Raw genomic sequence first — 13,142 nt, forward strand, 5'->3', positions numbered from 1 at the left:
AAACAGTTGGAGTTATTGGGATGAAAGGTGGAAAGTTGAATTCAAGCAACAGGCAGTGATGTCGGATCTTCCTCGTGTGCAAGGCTATCTGGAAGAAGTGGCACACAGCACAGGGACTGTGGGGCTGGTGGGAATAGAGGCCTGGACCCCCCCCAGATAACAAAAGAGGCCAACATTTGCTATATGTGTCCCTCTGATGTGTTCTGGGTTCCACGGGGGCTTCCTGGTGCAGTTATTTATTTTATTTATGTCATTTTATTTTACTTTACTATCTACTATTTCTCAGAAATTGTATTTAATTAATAATACTAAATTTTTTATTTGATTTTCTTTAATCATCTGGCCTTATTGGTTTACTTTTACTTTAATTATTTATTCTACTTTTAATTCACTGTAGGGATGAATGAAATGCACTGATGAATATACTGGGTTATCAAAACCATCTCCATTTCTAATATTTCTATCTTAGTAGAGAAACACTTCAAAGGGGTCAGGAAAGATTATATAGAAATTAAAGTGCTTTCCTCCTCTCTTCCCAATTGTGGGGCATTATAGCAAAATTCAAGTAGTCTTGTGATGCTCTGAAGTTGATAGCCAGGTTCTGCCATGCCTGGAGTGGTTGCTGGCTGCGATACAGCAGCTCCGTGGGTTGTGCCCACTTATCTGCCCAAAGGATAGCTAGTGTAGGAGGGCGGCAGTGTTGCTCTGTTCCGGTATCAACTGTCCAAGGTTTGATAATCTCATGAGGGCACCAATTAGCTGCCAATGTCATTTGACTCATCAGAAATATCCTGCTTAAAAGAAAAGACCCACCAGGCCAGATTTCCTTTGCTTATTGAGTGGCTAATGGATTCCCTTTGCTGCCATCCACACCAAAACTGTCCTCTCCAGACAAAGCCGGACAAAGCCTGCGTGACATCCCAGGATGTCATCTCCACATCACTGACAGGTGAAGAAAGCCTCATGTGTGCCAGTCATCAAGAGTCAGAGAGCGTCACTGATATCTCCGGCTGCGAGGACATCCTCGAGTTGGAGCCGGTGAGTCTGTCAGAGTCTAAGCCCAGGGTGAACTCACTGTTCCTCCCTGAGAACTCAGACTGGGCTGGGTTCCCGTACCAAGAGCAATATGTAGTCGAGCCTCTCTCCCCGCTCCTGGCCGAAGAGACCTTCCTTTATTTGAGCACACACATACTAGGCACAGACAGGGCAGAGCAGATGAGGAGAGCATCCAGTGACCTTGACATGGTCATGCACCTGCTGGCAGAGAGGGACCGTGACCTGGAGCTGGCTGCTCGGGTGGGACAAGCTCTGTTGAAGCGAAACCAGGTCTTATCCGAGCGGAATGAGTCCTTGAAGGAGCAATTGGAAGGAGCCTTTGATCGAATTCATCAACTACAGCATGAGCTGTCCAGGAAAGATGCGCTACTGCACGTTGTGTCCTGTGCTTCCGAAGAGAGGGAGACTGAGGCCAGCTGTCCTATGCCTCTTCATGGTTGTGGCTCTTTCAACTCCTCTCAAGGTTTGCTGCAGTCAGACATGCTCCAGGAAAAGCTCAAGGAACTGGAAGAAGAGAATGTAACTCTCCGATCCCAGGCTTGTCACCTCCAAACAGAAATGATCACCTATGAAGAGAAGGAGCAACAGCTCGTCCATGACTGTGTTGAAGAACTTCATGAAGCAAATGCTCAGATGTCCAGAATGACTGAAGAGTTGTCTGGGAAGAGTGATGAACTGATTCAATGCCAAGAAGACATCTCCTCCCTCTCCTCTCAGCTTGTAGATCTTCAGCACAAACTTCAAGAACATGTGATTGAGAAAGTAGAACTGACCCTTCGCCTCCAGGAGTCCAAAGATGCTCAAAGATGGCTGACCAGGGAGCTGCAGGAGTTGCAAGACAGGAATGTGGAATGTCTCGGAATGTTGCATGAATCCCAAGAAGAAATAAAGGAACTGCGTAGGAGATCTGGCCCTGCTGCTCATCTTGACTTCCAGGGGTTATCCCTGGCAGCTGAGATTGAGGGAATCATGCACCAGGAGTTGAGTTTGGATAATGATAAATCTTCTATTTTCAAGCAGAAGTGGGTATTTGACACAGTCATGGCTGCCAGTGACACGTGGGGTCGCCCTACCTGGTACCCCACACTCCTCTCTATTCCTGGCTCCAACCCCTCAAGTGTCATCATGACCGCGAAGCCTTTTGAGTCTGGTTTGCAGCAGGCAGAGGACAGAATTAGTAACCAGGGGGACCCCACCACGAAGAACCCGGAGAACCCCCTGAAGGACGACCAGCGAGGACCCTGTGGAGACAGTGACTTAGCCACAGCATTACACCTGAGTCTGCAGACACAGAACTACCTGAGAGCAAAGTGGTTATTGGCTGAGAAATGGGAGAGGAAGCCCCAGAGCCTGGTGGAGAAGAAAGTCGAGGGGGTGAGTAGTGGTGGCACCCCCTCGGAGAGCCTGGCCTCTGTCTATACCAGCCAGTCGGAGATCCCAGACTTCAGCGCTGTCCGTAACCTTCGATTATTTAGGTATGGAAAATTGCAATTTGTCAAGCCCCTCGAAGGATCCCAGCTTCTGCGCCACTGGCAGCAACTTGCTCAACCAAGTTTAGCCACCATCCTGGATCCACGGCCAGGGATTATCACTAAAGGCTTCGACCAGTTACCCAAGGATGCCATCTATCACCTCTCAGACTTAGAAGAGGAGGAGGAGGAGGAGGAGGAAATCACTTTCCAGGTTCAGCAGCCCCTGCAGGTGGAACAGATTCCATCCGCAGCTAGGCCAGGAACAGAAATCTTCCTGCCGCTTACCTCTTCAGCAGGGGCTAGGCCATGACTGCTGCAACCTCGAATCCAGGATAGTGACTGTCAAGTACTAACTCCACCTTCACCACCTGCAGGCTCTTACACCCCTCTGATATCACTCAGGTCACCCCCAGCTCTGCATTTCTTTTCTCATCCTGTGGCAGTAGTAGTAGCAACTCTTCAAACACCACAGTCAACTCGCCAGCCCTGTCCTACAGACCCAGCATTGGGGAATCCATCACCACTGGGTGGGACCCCACTATCACCTTCAGCAGGTCTGGGGGCTTGTTGGCCAAGCTGCTACAGGGGCGAGACCTCTCGGCCCAAGTGTACCACAGCTTCATTTTATAGAGCCCCTTGCTTCGGCCTCTGTCTAGAGCCCTCACAATCCCTTGCACCCTGCCAAACTCACCCTTTCACTCAGCCTGTTCCACCTCTTCGCCCTTTGAACCATATGTGCATACCTTTGAGAACTTTCTGGCCTCCTGACCAGCCAAGACATTCCAGGAACCCTCCCAACGTTGGCCAGTTGAAAATGAACTTGGTGGACAGGCTGAAGAGACTGGGGTAAAGACTCCCAATGTCCAAGAATATGCAAGAAGCCAAGAGGCAGAAATGAGTCTTCAGAGACCAGGTTTGGCTGTTTCCTTAAATTCTGGTAGTAATTTATTATTAAGTGAACTCAGAAGGAATCAGAGTCTCCCCCATGATAATGGGTAGTAGCTTTGCCCCCCCACCCCACCCCCCGATGTGCACGTCCTCACCTAGAATGGAAATTCTGAAGAGGAACACTGAGTCCCCAAAAGTTCCCTGACCTCTTTCACAGGTTAACCCTTGGTGGAAGGCTTTGTGTTGCTGTCAGCGGTCTGTTCTGTCTGAGAGAAACAGAAGGTAGCATAAGGTTGAGAATGTGGGGAAGGGTGGATGGAAGAATGGAAACAGTAATAGAGCACTGAGATGGGAGCACTGGCCCTCAGGAATGGGGCCTGATTAGTAGAAAGTACCCAGAAATGGTCATTGAGTCTTTAGAGATAGATGTGAAAGAAGAACGGGTTAGACATTTGTCCAGTTGGGTTTTCTTGTCTTGAAAAATGATTAGAACCAGAAATTGTGTATACATGGACATATTTCTATTAAGTATAAGCGAGGAAAAGCCCAGGTTGGGGGATGAGAAGAGAAAAGGGTGGCCTGGGAGATAGCTCTGCAGCCAGTGCTTGCTTTGCATGCATGAGATGTAAAGTTTAGCCCCCAACTGAACTGAACTGAGCTTTGAATCTGGGGTAGCTTGTTACATAAGCCCCAGGTATCCTGAGCACTGCTTGGGAGTCCTCTTCCCAGCAAAAGTGAAAAGGTTGCAGGAGCAGCTCTGGAAGGTGTGTAGAAATGATCTGTTTTACTGAGATAATGGTAAGGTGGCTTTGACTGTGGCCACCAAAATGTGGTGAAATTGCCCCTGTGTCAGGACTTGGCTTGCCACACTGGCAAGCAAGTAGTTTGGCCTTTTCCAGAAGATCTGGGTAGAGAGGACTCACTCCCTGTTGGCTGTTTTCAGGTCTCTGAGCCACTGGGAGTCCAAACACTACCCATATATATTGCTTTGGTCTTTGTGATTTATGGAAGTTTCTGTTTTAAATTTGTATTTTTATATGATATCCAAAAAGTTTTTTTAAAAAGCAGCATGTTTTTGAGGGGGGTGGAGGGGTTTACTTTAGAAAGGAAATTATGTGTAAATTGGAGCCCCAGTAAACTCACTTTCAGATCATTTCTTCTGGACAAGTGCAGCGACCAAGGAATTTGAACATTATTGAATGTTTTCAGATTTCCTTAGAAGCCAGGAGGCAACCCCAGGTAACCAGAGTGCAATCAATAGGAATTAGGGAATGTTATGTATTTATGTATGTGAATTTTTTTTGTAAAAAAAGTTGGCTGCAACTAAAAAAAATAAATTAAGGTGCTTTCCTGCACCTGTCAGGAGTGGTCTCTGAGCACAAAACCAGGAGTAAGTTTCAAGTACTGCTAGATATGCCCTGCCCCCTCCAAAAAAAGGGGGGATTAAAGGTGGGGAATAGTAAGCATATCTATGATAAGTAGAACTCCAGGGTTCTTCCCCTTTATTTTGGGGAGGAGGGTGGGCCACACCCAGTGATGCTCAGGGGTTACTCCTGGTTATGCTCTCAGAAATCACTCCTGGCTTGCGGAACCATATGGGACGTGGGGGGATTGAACCACGGTCTGTCCTAGGTTAGCATGTGCAAGGCAAACACTCTATTGCTTGCGCCACTGCTTCAGCCCTTATTTTTTTTTTTACATTTTTTTTATTTAACCAACTTTATTACATACATGATTGTATTTGGGTTTCCCTTATTTTTTAGTTCTGGGGCCATACCCTGTAGTGCTTGGGGGGTTATAAGTGCTAGAGATCATTCCTGGAACTCCTATGTGACATGATCAGCCTACTGAGAACTCTCTCCATTCCAGATTCAACTATTCTTTTATTCCCTTTTTATTTCTTTTCTTTTCTTTTTCATTGTGAAATGAGTTTGCCTTTGGCTAGGAAAGCATTTTTTCACTACCATCAGCATCACTGGCCCACCCCTACATATTTATTTGTTCTGAAAATAATCATGATGAAGGGTTTGAGAATTTGTGCTCTATTTACATTATATAATACTGTTTGAGGCTTTGTGAAATTCTGGTTATTAATAAGTGTATATTTATGGTGATAATCATTGCAGTTAAATGATGGAGGGCTCTATTGGTGGGGGTGGGGGAGCCCACACCTGGCTATGTACAGGGATTACTTCTGACCCTGCATTAAGGGATCACTCTTGGATGAACTAGCTCAAGATATGAAGCTTACCACAAAGAGTGGTGAGTGCAGTTATAGAAATAACTACACTAACAACTCCCACAACAATGTTAATGGGTGAGAGAAGTAGAATGCCTGTCTCAAATACAGACAGGGGGTGTGGGAGGAGGGAGATGGGGGGACATTCGTGATGGGAATGTTGCACTGGTGAAGGGGGCTATTCTTTTTGTGACTGAATCCCAACTACAGTCATGTTTGTAATCACAGTGTTTAAAGATATTATTAAAAACTAAAATGTGAAATGAAAAAAAAAATAAGTATGGAGCCTGAAGTTATTCCCATGATTAATTTTTAGTTGTTATTATTGTTTGGTTTTTTTTCCTTTTTTCCATTTTGTTTGTTGTTTTTGTTTGTTTTGTTTTGTCTTGGTGCTCTGTTTTGTTTTTATTTCAGGACCATGATTATTGTTTGGTTGTTGTCTTTATTGCTGTGGTGCTTTTCGAATATTTGCTTGATTGTTTTCTGTATTGTGTTTTTTTTCTTTTTTTCCTTTCTTCTCTTAAATTAATATTATATCTATAAGGACTCCTCCCATTTTTTTACTTGTTTGATTTTTGCTCCCCCCCCTTTTTATTTCCTTCAAACAGAAACACATAACTTGAACCATCTTGTTCCGCCTCACAAATTGAGGGGGAAATAATGGAGGGTACTAAGACCAAACAGTCATATGAACATTGAGTAGAAATAAAAAATGATCAGACTTAGGTACCAGATCCAAAGCCAATGACAGCAGAATCAATACCTGTTGCAAGTCAGCCCCTGAAAAGGTTGACTGATGGTGGGATGGAGGATGAGGCCTTTCTCTTCCAGCTCAGAGCACGCGTCTGCCACCCTGTCTAGCCGACGGTTCTGAGGTGAAACGGCGGGTAAACAGCTCGCAGACAGTCAGGCTCGTGGAAATATTCACTTTATTCAGTGGACAAGACTGAAGTCCAAAGACTCAGCTTCAGTTCCAGCCAAAAAGCCCTGGCCTTCCACAGACCCTTGTTTTTATCCCCCAGAATCAGGTACCACCCAATGGTGGGATCAGATACCAACCAATGGTGGAAGCAGAATCAGGTACTACCCTAGGGTGGGGGCAGAATGCCAGGTCACACCCTAGGGTAGGGCACAATCACCAATCAGTTTAGGGTGAGTAACATAGTAATCCCCTAAAATATTTACATACACAACAAATACCCAATTTACAAAAAGATAGACACAGAGAGGACCACTTATACTAGCAGCATGGTATACTAGCAGCCTGGGGGATATGGGATGCATGCTGGGGACAGGGATGGAGGGAGGACAACATTGGTGGTGGGAATGCCCCTGATTCAGTGTCACTATGTACCTAAAATATTACTGTGAATGATTTGTAGTCCACTTTGGTCAAAATACAAATTATTAAAAAAAAAAAAGAACTGTGTGTCAGGCAAGAAAGATAGTACAGTGGGTAGGGCTCTTTCCTTGAATGCAGCCAACCAGGTTTGATCCCTGGCATCCCATATGTCTCATCTGGTTCCCTGAGCCTGCCAGGAGTAATTTTTGAGTGCAAAGCAAAGAGTAACTCCTGAGCACTTAAGCATTACCAGGTGTCACCCCAAAACAAAAAATGTCAGCTGATGTAACAGTTATTACAAATGTACTATTATTGGCCTAAGTTTGCTAATTCATTCTATTTTTGCCTTTTTAAAAATTTATTGTGATCAATGTGAATTACAAATCTTCCACAGTTATATTTAAGGTACAAAGTGACAGTGAAATAGGGCCATTTCCATCACCAGTCTTGTCCTCCCTTCAATCCTGTTCCCAGCATGCATCCAATGCCTCCCCCCTTTGCTCCCTAGACTGCTAGTATAGCCGATCCCTTTTGTATAAATCTTGATGTTGATTGGGTATCTTGATTCTGTTGTTGATAACTTGGAGTTTGTTCCTGGTACCATCCACTTTTTTCTCTTCCACCTCCACTTATGAGGCAAAGATGATTCAAGCCCTGTGGTTCTGTTGGAAAAAAGGAAAAAAAGAAAAAGGATGCTGGGAGGGCTCTGTCTAGGAGCTATCAATAGCAATTTAAAATGAGAAAAGGGAAAAAGAAAGAGAAAAAAATAAAGAAAAAAGAAGAAAACAGAAAAGAACCAGGCACCAACAAGCAACATGACAGGAAAAATAAACACTAGCTAAAATGACTACAATGTGAGAAAGGGAAAAACAGTGGAGGGGAGATGGTGTGGTAAGGTTTTGTCTTTTTTTTTTTTTCATAAGCATAGTAAGTATTGGAGAAATTAGACAGGGAATTCCCTTGGCCTAAGAGATGCTGGGTTTCTCCACTCTTTATTGTCATACTGAGTACAGGCTCTGGACAGGCTCGTTAACAAACCCAAGGTCCTTTTCTGATGCCAGGAAATGTTCTCCTCAGTTGTGGCTGACAAAAAACAGTATTAAGTAAATATATTCTTGTCTGTTTAAGGTGGGGGAACTGGAATGGTGGGTGAGAAATTGGGAATATTGGTGAGTAGAAGATCACACTGGTGGTAGGATTGGTGATGGAACATTTTATACCTGAAACAACTGTATTATTAAAAAAAATTTGGGGGACGGAGAGATAGCATGGAGGTAAGGTGTTTGCCTTTCATGCAGGAGGTCATTGGTTCGAATCCCGGCACCCCATATGGTCCCCCGTGCCTGCCAGGAGCAATTTCTGAGCCTGGAGCCAGGAATAACCCTGAGCACTGCCGGGTGTGACCCAAAAACAAAAAAAAAAATTGATCAATCACAGCATTATAATTTTTTAAAGAAAATGTCACCAGAAACTGAGTTTCTGGCAAAGTACCATTTAGTTTAAAGAATTGTTGCATGGCTGATGAGAACACATACAAATTAATAAACAAAGGCTAGAGAGATAGTCCAGCTATTACGACACTGCATTGCATGAGGCCAACTAACCCTGGTTCAAACGCCAACTCCATATATGGTCCCCTGAGTACTCCTAAGAGGAATATCTGAGCACAGATGTAGAAGTAGTACTTGTTGGGTATGTACCAACACATACCTCCCACATATGACCCATTGTACTTCAGGGGCCATTTCTGAGCACAGTGCCAGGAATAATTCCTCAGCTTTGCCATTTGTGGCCCAAAGCACACCCACCAACTTTTCTCCATAGTTGAGCCAACTTACTCTTTTTTTTGGTGTTATTTCTTTTTTTTAAAACATAATTTTAATTTTAATTGTAGTGGCTTACATATCGTTCACAGTAATATTCCAGGTATGTATTTACATTGAATCAGGGGAATTCCCACCACCAAATTGTCCTCCCACAACCGCTCCCATCCTGCCTCCCATATCCTCCACTCTTCCCCCCCAGGGGCTGCTAGAATGCGTGGTCCCCTCTGTGTCTAGTTAATTACTTAGTGGAGCCAACTTACTCTTAACAGGCCCAAATATGTTCAACATAAAAACTAATTATTGAATATTTTGAAGTAGTATTTTACAAAGCTTTTGATGAGATTGCCTGTGCTATCGTTAGGATTGATAACCAATGTAGTTATTGGATAGATTTTTTTTTGCTTATTAAGGGCTGGAAAAATATCTCAAGAGGTCAAACACTTGCTATGCATTCAGGAGCCCTAGGTGTGATCCCTTGCACCAGCTGGTTCCCCAAGTACAGCCAAGAGTGACCCTTGAATCTGCAAGAAGTGAGCCACAAGCATCGATTCTTATGTACAGTTCTTGAATGTTGAATATATATTGGGACTGAAGCAATAGTACAACAGGTAGGGCATTTACCTTGCATGCTGCCAACCCAGGTTCAATTCCCGGCATTCCAAATGGTCCCCCGAGCCTGCCAGGAGTAATTTCTGAGTGCAGAGCTAAGAGTAATCCTTGAGTGCCACCAGATATGGAAAAACAAACAAACAAGAAAAAGGTTGAGGGGGCTGGAGAGATAGCATGGAGGTAAGGCATTTGCCTTTCATGCAGAAGGTCATTGGTTCAAATCCCCGCATCACATATGGTCCCCAAGCCTGCCAGGAGCGGTTTCTGAGCCTGGAGCCAGGAGTAACCCCTGAGCACTGCCGGGTGTGACCCAAAACAAACAAACAAACAAAACAAACAAAAAAAAAAAAACAAGAAAAGAAAGCACAGCAGGAAAGTTTCTGGTCTTGAGTGCACCCGACTTGGGTTTGATCCGCAACTCTCTTATGGTCTCTTCAGCCTGAGAAATCTTTGAGGGGCCCAGAAGGTGGCACTAGAGGTAAGGTGACTGCCTTGCAAGCGCTAGCCAAGGATCAGGACCTCAGTTCAATCCCCCGGCGTCCCATATGGTCCCCCCAAGCCAGGGGCAATTTCTGAGCGCATAGCCAGGAGTAACCCCTGAGCGTCAAACGGATGTGGCCCAAAAACCAAAAAAAAAGGTTGAGTATATAATATTTAAGAAACATAAATATTAAGAATTATTTGCTCCATATTTTATGAGCATTTTTAACTATGGTTTATTGGGGGAGAGGCATGTGGTCATATATACCATTGCTCAGGAGCTACTCCCAGCTCTGTGCTCAGGGATCAAAGCCATAGTGCTTCAAGATCAAACCAGATTCAATTATTTGCAAGCCAGGCACTTTAACCTCTCCCCTATATTACCTCTATGGCCCTGACATCCTTTTTACTAAAGTAAGATTTCATTTTAGCCAATGTATATGTTTCAGGTGTGTGCATCATTGAAAATCAACATGTGTCCCTTTATTACAGTTACTGTCCCCTCCTTTCTCTTCTAGTAACCATTAGTCTTGTAGCTCAGAAGTTTATTTTTGTTATATTTAACTCGTCTGTTTTCTCTATGTAGCACGTATGAGTGATGTAATGAAGCTAAACCTTGGCTCCTTATATTACAGGACTATGAATCCTCGGGTGGAGCAAGAATTTCAAGATCTTTCCAAGGTGTACACAGGCAAACGGAGGCCCATCCCCACCATCAACTGCATCAGTGCTTCCTCCCCCACCTCCCGAAGAGTTGCTGTTCCTACTCTATTTCCTGGAATAAGAAGGAAACAATCCTCCTCATATTGGACCATCTACGCTTAGGGTGTGAGGCAAATAAACATTTAAATGTGAACTTCCTCCTGCTTCCCTTCCTTCCTCCTTCCCTTTCTTTTTCCCTCCCTCCTTCCCTCCCACCTCCCTTATTCTCTCCCTCCTTCCCCCCTTCCTCCCTCTTCCTGTCTTTCCTCCTCCCTCTCTTCTTCCTTCCTCTCTCCCTCCCTTCCTCCTTTATTCCTTTCTTACTCCCTCCCTCCTTTCTTAGTTCCTCCATCCCTCTCTCTTTCCTTCCTCCCTCTCTTCCTTCCCTCCATCCCTCCCTTTCCTTTCTCCCTCCCTCCTTTCTTCCATTCTCCTTTCCTCCTTCCTTCCCTCCTTCCTTTATTCTTCCATCACCTCTTTCTTTTTTCTTTTCTTTCTGGTTTATAGACTACAACTGGCAATGCATAGGGATTACTCCTGGCTCTGCACTCAGGAATCACTCCTGCTCGACTCAGGAGATCTTATGGGATGCTTCAGATCTAATCTAGGTTGGTAGCATGCAAGGCAAATGTCATACCTGCTGTAGTATTGAATCGACCCCTTCTTGTGTTGTTCCTTAAACTGTATTACTTGATTCTCTTTTAAGGAAATAAACAAGATACAAGAAAATTTTAGACTATAATTTTTGGCATCTTTAATCACTGGTGTGAAAACTGCATACCTACATGTATATTATTAGTATAATGATACTTTAAGTTATTTCTGATTCTTAATCTCCTTTGGTAATATTTGCCTTATTCATTTTTCAGTATAATGTTTTGATAATTGGGAGCTCCACAGAGGGTATCAGATACATGTAGAAGGAAAACAGGCATTAAAGTTGGAGAAGAATAATGTTGTTAGTGCCTGAAGGCTCTAATAGTAAATGCCTACAAACTGAATACTTTAAAAGCCAACCATCTTTCATTCAATTCTGATGACCAGACTCCAAAATCAAGGTGTTGATAAAGTCATACTTCCAGCTAGTTTTTTCTGCTGCTTCTGCTGACAGCATTCCTTGGCTTGCTGCCACATCTCTATCTGCTCCAGTTTGCCATGAACATCCCCTTTATGGATCTGCTCTCTCTGTATTTCTCTTCCTTTATTTCAGAAGGGTATGTGTGATGGTATTTGGGGCCTACCAAAAAGACATATTTCCTATATAACTGTAATAGGATGAATGTTAACCTCTTTAAGAGGTTAACATTCATCCTATTACAGTTATATAGGAAATATGTTCCCAAATTAAGAGTAGCTTTGGAGGGCCAGCAAGATAATACAGTGGTGGGGTCCTTGCCTTGCACACAGCTGACCTAGGTTCACTCACTTGCCTCCATAAGATTCCCCAAACCTACCAAAAGTTATCCCTGAGCAGAGTCAGGACTAAGCCATGAGTACTGCCAGGTATGTCCCCAAAACAGCAACAACAATAAAAGCAATTTTGGCTCTTTTTCCATCATTTTCTTTTGCTATTACATTCTTAGGTAGAACATATTTTCATCATTAAACCTTATTATCTTGGATATATTTTTTCTTAGAGAATGTTTTCATTTATTTTCTTGTGGTACCTGGGATCAAACCCAGGTCTTAGGTGTGAAAAAGAAGTAATTTCCAGTGAGCTGTATCTTTGGCTATATATATGGCTCTGTTTCCCTTTGTTTTCAAACTTTGTCAACACTACACAATTGGTGACAAAGTATCTCATCTGAATATTATTTGCCCTTTACATCATCAAGCTTGTTTTATATTTTGATAAAATATTCATAGCATAATTTATTATTTTAATCATTTTTGAAGAGTTATAGCTACCACTACAACCCATTTCCTGAATCTGTTTATCTTGAACAGAAATTCATTAAACGGTAGTTCCTTATTTCTTTTCCACCTGTAGCAGCTAACTGCAGTTCTACTTTCTATCTCTGGGAATATATCTTTTAAAAGAATATCACAAATATAGACTCATTTGTCTTTATCCCCAGGACTAGGTACTAAATGAGGCTTGTATATTATTTGCCTGTGAATCTTTACACTAACTAATCCAATCTGAGTCAACTGTTTTAAATTTTCATTTTTGTTTGTTTCAGGGGCCACATCTGGAATGGCTCAAGGAATTAGTCCTGACACTCTGCTCAGGAAAGCATATTAGGGCTTGAATCCAGGTTGGCTGCATACAAGACAAATACCCTACCTGCTGTAATATCACTCTAGCCCTAAGTCGACTTTTTTATATTTTTAAAATAATTTTTATTTGATTAATGAACCATGAATTACAAAGTTATTTCTAGTTGAATTTCCAGCACATAATATCTCAACATCTAAACCCACCACCAGTGTCAACTCCTGTCACCAGTGTTCCCACACTTTATCATTCCCCCAACCCTTCACCCCTTGCCTGTTACCTTGACGGGACAATACAGTGTCTGGTGGTT

General features: G+C 43.3%; 1 pseudogene; it reads left to right on the plus strand.

The window, feature by feature from the left end:
• Positions 1-846: 846 nt before the first annotated feature.
• Positions 847-3,743, plus strand: LOC125999038 (trafficking kinesin-binding protein 2-like; annotated as a pseudogene).
• The last annotated feature ends 9,399 nt before the right edge of the window (positions 3,744-13,142 follow it).

The sequence above is a fragment of the Suncus etruscus genome, chromosome X (assembly GCF_024139225.1).
Source record: "Suncus etruscus isolate mSunEtr1 chromosome X, mSunEtr1.pri.cur, whole genome shotgun sequence".
In the NCBI taxonomy this organism is placed as follows: Eukaryota; Metazoa; Chordata; class Mammalia; order Eulipotyphla; family Soricidae; genus Suncus; species Suncus etruscus.